A 7421-nucleotide genomic window follows, 5' to 3' on the forward strand; every position below is an offset into this window, starting at 1 on the left:
TCCCCAATTATTCATTTTTAGGGTTCCGTAGCCAAATGGCAAAAAACGGAACCCTTATGGATTCGTCATGTCCGTCTGTCTGTCAATTTATGTCACAGCCACTTTTTTCTGAAACTATAAGAACTATACTCTTAAAACTTGGTAAGTAGATGTATTTTGTGAACCGCATTAAGATTTTCACACAAAAATGAAAAAAAAAACCAATAAATTTTGGGGGTTCCCCATACTTAGAACAGTCACTGAAAAAAAATTTTTTCATCAAACTCATACGTGTGGGGTATCTATGGGTAGGTCTTCAAAAATGACCCTGCTGTCCTCCTGCTGTCTTTACAGACTAGGCTAGGAGGCCATTAAAGTGAAGATTACTTCATGGAACTAGTTGAAATTATTAGAGGATGTTCAAGAATTTATTGGAACAGTTTGCTCTTGACAGCTGCCAGCATTTCCAACTTCACACCCATGTCAACGTCTCACGTGTCATATTGACGGGGGCGGTGAGTTTATAAAGTAAAGCAGATGGCTTAGACGGGTCTTAAGTTAATCTACCGTAAAATATGACTACTTTGCTCCAATATTCGAAATTTTAAATGTCTCGCACAGGAAGGGTTCCGTACCATTATCTATAAAAACGGTCACCCATCCAAGTACTGACCCCGCCCGACGTTGCTTAACTTCGGTGATTGGATGAGAACCTCGAGATTGGAAATAAATATTTATTTTATTCTGTTTTTAGTATTTGTTGTTATAGCGGCAACAGAAATACATAACCTGTAGAAATTTCAACTGGCTAACTATCACATCATAATGATGATGATGTTCATGAGATACAGCCTGGTGACAGACGGACGGACGGACGGACGGACAGCGGAGTCTCAGTAATAGGGTCCCGTTTGACCCTTTGGGTACGGAACCCTAAAAATTATCATATGTATGTGGTAGGCATATTGATATTTATGCTGATTTAAAGTAGACCATCACACAATCATGTTGTACGGTCACGTCTGAAAATATCGATACGGACAAAGTGACAAATATATGTATACACTACCCTAATATATGGGTCATAAAGTCGTGTATACATATTTTTGGCACTTCGATCGTGTCGATGTTTTCAGACGTGACTGTACCACTTAAATGAGGTTGTGATACCTATAGTTTTCATGTGTAATATATATTTGACCGAAGAGTTAGCGAAGGTCTCCGATTTAACTCGAGCATTGTCCTTTCGTATGTCCGGATGTTCTCCTCTACAGGTCGCAATTTTCAACGGATTCTCGTGAAATTTTGTGACCAGATTCTATGAATTTTTTTTTCGATCCAATTTTTGGAATTTATTCATATAGACATAAATTGCAAATTATATGCAGAAATTGGCATAAATGACATAAGCCACCAGACCCTACTCATAGTGTTGTGTTACTGCCGGTGAGTAAGGTTGCCAGAGCTCAACGAGGGGGGGCGGGTTTAGGGTCGGCAACGCGCATGTAATTCCTCTGGAGTTGCAGGCGTACATAGGCTACGGAGACTGCTTACGATCAGGCGGGCCGTATGCTTGTTTGCCACCGACGTAGTATTAAAAAAAAGCCAATAGCGTCTATGGCGCTTAGTTAGCGCGTCTAGTAGGCGTTAGACCATTGTGCAATTCTCTGCTTGATTTGATAGAGGTGTTGTTTGGAACTTAAGAGTGGGGTTTACGCAAAACTGTAGTTTTTATTTTTAATTTATAGACGTTTTAATTAAGGCAAACTGTAAGCAAAACCATAAACGTCAAAGTTGTCTCGATAGAAAAAAACCGGTCAAGTGCGAGTCGGACTCGCCCACTGAGGGTTCCGTACAAATTTAATTTTTTTTATTTTACCTCCTCCTTACTTACCTCCTATCAGGAATCGGAAACCGGTATTTTTTGTATGGGAACGAAAACGGTATTTTTTCGTTCTTTGTTAATTACTTCATTTCTAATTAGGCAATCTAATAATAAGAAGTCGTTATCTGAAAACACAACTGAGTCCTGCATTTAGAGTATAAAATAAACCGAAACATATGGTTATTTCGATGTTTTTGTAAAAAACCGGTTCCGATCCCTGCCTCCTATATCAAAAAAACTTACCGGCAACGACGATCACTTGACCACAGTAAGTATAACTAATTCCTTTCAACCCCCTGGTTTTTGCAATCAAACGGCTTGCACTCTCTGGACACGAAGGCAACCGCCTAATGCTTGTACAAGAAGGAATTTCTCTCCATTCAGCGGGCCTCCTAAATAAATTGTTACAATTTTTCTTTGACGCCTCTAGAGTGTTTCATTTGAGTTGCGTGTCAAGTCATAGGAGGTTAATATTATAGTGGAAATCTGATAAGGAATGTTCACTGAATAAGACGCCAATTAAAACTTGTAGGGTAACGTGGGGGGTAGATACCAAACTCCAATGTCAACGATACTTTTATTGACAAGATACTTTGTTTACATACATAACAGGTTTTTCGTCCTAGCTAAATTTAAATACGCGAGTAGGTGGCAAGGTTGGGCACACCTACTCCCGTCGAAAAGCCAAGGGACAGTTGGGAACCTATCGCCAAGGCACTAGCTATTACCTAGGGAGGTCAGGGAGAAGACTGCAAGTAGCTATCGAACTCCCGACCTATTGAGACTAGCCAAAGGACAGAGATGTACCTATCGCTAAGGCAGCCGCTAGCTAAATGATTGTTGATGCGGCGCGGACTACGGCTTTTATTCGGTCCGGTCGGCGATCGTCGTGCGCGCTCGGAGCTTCTCGGTGGCTGGCCGGAATGACGTAGTACTGTGCGAGCGGGAAAGTATTCGAGGCCGCGCGCCGTGAGAATTTGTATTGTTACAAACTTACTTTTTGACATCAAAATGATGTCAATTTGTTATTATTCGCTCGTGCGTCTCGCTCGCGTCAATACATGTAAAGCCTGACCAGAAATATATGATCATTGTCAAGAGTATATAAATATGGCTGATCATTCTAGACAGCTGATTCAGTCGTCGGACTTCGGACCGTCAACATCTCCTGAGGATGCCTCGTAGAGAGGAGAAACACGTGTCGAGTTTTGTATTTTCGGTGGTGGGTTGTTATATTTATTTTTGCGGTGGGAACATTAATTGTATGTAAAAATACGCAAGTAAGTATAACGGCTTAGCACTGATTGACTAGCACGTTGTCTTTTCGCGGATAAGTAAAGTAATATTCTTTGTTTTAATTAATTTTTGAAACTCTAGATCCATGGGGTCCCAGCGCGCACAAGTTTTTTGGAGAAATCGCGAAACGTCTGGTTGACGTAACTGGTGACCGAAGAGCTGGCGGCTTCCTCGCACAACGTATCAGTATTGCGATACAACGAGGAAATGCCACCAGCATCCTTGGTACATTGCCTCAAGGGCCTATTTTAGATATAAGCTAGTTATAGTAATCGTCTGTATATATCCATTATGTATATTGTTATTGTAAATAAATATTTATTCTTTGCGGTAAAAAAAAAATTAATAAAAATATATTCTATTTTAAAAAATGTAACCGCTCCTCCCTTAGACCGCGAGCGGCACTAGTTTTTGTTTCCTATTTACGTACTCGGAATGTTAAGACGGTAATGTCGAGCGAGTAATACAAGCAATGACTGTCATTCCTAATGAGGGCCATTCGTTTCTTGTCGCTGTTTGCTTTGGGACACTTCTTTGTTGATGCCTTTGAACAAAAAAAAACATTTTTCCTGGTGGTTAACAAACACAGTTTGGTCATAAACATAAGCATGGAGAGATACCCTACTCATAGTGTTGTGTTCCTGCCGGTGAGTAAGGTTGCCTGAGCTCAACGAGGGGGAAGGGTTTAGGGTCGGCAACGCGCATGTAACTCCTCTGGAGTTGCAAGCGTACATAGGCTGCAGAAACTGCTTGTTTGCCACCGACGTAGAATAAAAAAAAATCGGATTAAATTTTAAATAAATATTGGGGACGATGCTACACAGATCGACCTAGGCCCAAACGCAAAGCTTATATTACGAGTATTAGGAAATGATATACATGTACAGCCGAGGTATAAAAATATCGACACGGATAAAACGCCAAAAATATGTACAAACTACCTTAATGTATGGGCAATAAGCTCATTTATAAATATTTTTGGCACTTTGCTCGTGCCGATATTTAATATTTTGACTAGTAATCAATTTATTTTTGAAATTATTATAATGCAGTTTACAGTACTTATGGTGCTACTTTACCGCACTAGTGCGCAAATTAGCATATTACGTTACTGTGTCGAACATTTAAAGGGCCATATGTACTGTAAAACGTTGTACGATACATGTCCGAATAGGTAATTCGCAACTCGTGTCGATTTAAAACACTCCCTTCGGTCTTGTTTTAATTAATCACCACTCGTTTCGAATTTCCTATTTTTCGCACTTGTATCGTAATGTGCTATTATGTAGTACTGCAGCTGTCCGTTATTGACTTAAATAAATGTTGTTAAACATTTTCACGTCACTGTAAAAGTTTTATTGACTTGTGAATGAGTCCTTGAGGCCTACTCGGGGAATACATTTTTAAATTTCGAATACTCCGGGGATGTCACGTTCCCTTTGAGTAATCTTAAAAAAATGCTTGAATTTAGAATTTTATTTACAATCTTATAAGAATTGCGAAAACTGGTTTCTTAAAGGATCCCACCCATTACCAGCCCACTTGCAGTTTCTGATCTTATCGGGCCGTCTACCGTTCCAGGCCAATAACGTTGCCTGCTGGCAGTGGCCTGCTGCCACCTCTGCGACTACACATTCGTAGTTGAGAGTCGTCAGTTTTCGCCCCAAGACCACGGACTGTCTGGTCGATATCTGTCGACGCTGACCGGAATTGTCAAGCGGCCACACACTCTCGGATCGTATTAGTCGTCAGGCGGAAACCTGAAATGGAACTGTTCGTGTGTGACCTTATGCGATAAACTGACAGACGTAACCTATATCATCCGGCGAACTGGTAATCTGTGGATCCCTTAAAACAGCTCTCAACTTCTTCTTCTTCTAAGCATATTCGCGTCCACTGCTGAACATATGCCTCTTTTATGGATTTCCATGTTGTTCTGTATGCGGTGGTCCAATGCCAGGTCGGCCCTGCCGTCTTTCTGATATCGTCCGACCATCTGGCTCGTGGTTTTCCGTCACCTCGGCTTCCCAGTCCAGGTCTCCAGAACAGTACTCGCTAGCCCCATCGGTCATCATCCCTACGATATATATGGACGGCCCATTCCCACTTCAGCTGCGCAATTATTTTAGCAATGTCGCTGATCAGCTGTAGTTGCTACAACTGGGCCTAAATATCAGACAAGCTCCAAGTAAGTTTTCTTTTAAGCGGATGTTACGTAAGCATTTGCTAAAACAACAATTCGAATAATATAAATAAATAAATAAATATTATAGGACATTATTACGCAAATTGACTAAGCCCCACAGTAAGCTCAATAAGGCTTGTGTTGAGGGTACTTAGACAACGATATATATAATATATAAATACTAAAATACATAGAAAACACCCATGACAATATCCTTCAATATTATATGTATAGTATGTATTTTATCTTCGAGCGGAAGGCGCTCGATAGTTTACGTATAATTTAATGTAATATATATATATATCAGGAGCGGGCTTCCTGATACAGGTAAGTATAGTTTGCTTTTATTTTTAATATAATTTAATTTTCTCTAACCATTTTATTTAATATAATTTTCTCTCACCATCTTTTTTTCTTTTCTTTTTTTTTTGGGTCGCCTAACAGGAGGATGTCCTATCGGACGCCCTAGGTATCGCTGGAGCGACATGGTGGAGGCGGATCTGCGTGATCTTCGAGTCGACAATTGGCGAGAGGTCGCAGAGGACCGAGTAAAGTGGCGCTGTCTTGTGTCGGAGGCCAAGTCTCATTTTGGGTCGCTGAGCCAACGAAGTAAGTATAATTTTCTCTCTGTTACACCAATTTTATCTATCTCTGTTTCGCCCCTTGGGTTAACTAGTAGAGAATGCCATTTGAAATTAAGTGCCTTGTATATTGTTGTATATATTTTGTGCAATAGTTTAAATAAATAAATACGCAATGTTTACGTAAATTGGAGTTATTTTTACCGACGCTTCTTAGTCTGCGTGAACTACGCCTGATAAGAGGCTTACGCGGGCTCGGGCATTAAGTTCTTTGTACGGATTTGTGCGTAAATATAATCTTTATTATGTAGCGTGATTGAACAAAAGTAATCAATCGATTATAGTATTTAGTGTTGCAGGGAATTTCTTGATAGTCTTCATTGTTTCCGGTTGGCTTTATGAAACCGTTTTACGATCGAGGAAATTAGCAGTTTATGGTTCACTTTACATTGAACAGCTCTTAGCATAAGTATGTTAAATGTACAACCAAATTTACACCGCAAATTGCTAAAGAATCAATTCTCTCGACTATACCTAAATGCCATCACGGACAACACAAAACCTCAAGTTTTAACCTTGTTGCATCCTGTTGAGTACCTCCAATATTTATGAGTCCTTAAAACAAGATCACGCGTCTAGGAGAGTCCGTCAGTGCCCCTAGTGTAAATTTATTCGATAGCGAAACGAGACGTACGCGTTTACGGTTAGTCTAATTTTTTTATGAGATTTTGAGTTTCCAAAACGTCCTGTTTGGCACGCTGTTTCTAAATCCAATACAAAATAAGACTTAACGCAAACGCCTATGTCACGTTTTGCTATCGAATACATTTACACAAGGGGTAAGTGGGTGGGACACTAGGTTTTGCTTGAAATCACTGACCTGGTCAGATAACGCCACGGTTGATGAGATTCTGGAGTTGCGGGCCTCATGCCAAAGAGGGTACTGGACTAAGACAAGGAAAAAACCTTTGCTAGCTGTCGTAAATGAGGAAATCTCTGTAGAGCATATTCAGCCGTCATGCCCTTTACCAATGTTTCAATTAGATGTTTGGGTGTCAAAAATTGAATTACATGAAGTCTTGCACAGCGGCTTAGAATCTGTTGTTGGTGCAAAACACACACACGACGCCAATGCTCTGCGTATTGATGTGGTTCAAGAACTGAATAGAAAATATATTAATTTTTATAGAATATTCACTGATGCATCGAAGTGCGATAAAAAAATAGGGGCTGCCTTTTTCGATCCATTTAGTGCCACAAGAGCACAATATAAAATTTCAGCTGGAGTTTCTATAATGACCGCGGAACTCTGTGCGATTTATCAGGCTTTAGTGTTTGTTGAAAATAAAAATTATCCCAATGTGGCAATTTTCACGGACAGTAAAAGTTCCATTCAACATTTGAGCAGGTGTGCCTCAGGCGAACGTTGCTTTTCACTGGCGTACAAAATCTTAATGCTAATCTCTAAGCTCCGAAATTGCGGAAGGTGTTTGAA

Source organism: Cydia pomonella, chromosome 15 (genome assembly GCF_033807575.1).
Source record: "Cydia pomonella isolate Wapato2018A chromosome 15, ilCydPomo1, whole genome shotgun sequence".
NCBI classification, from domain to species: Eukaryota; Metazoa; Arthropoda; class Insecta; order Lepidoptera; family Tortricidae; genus Cydia; species Cydia pomonella.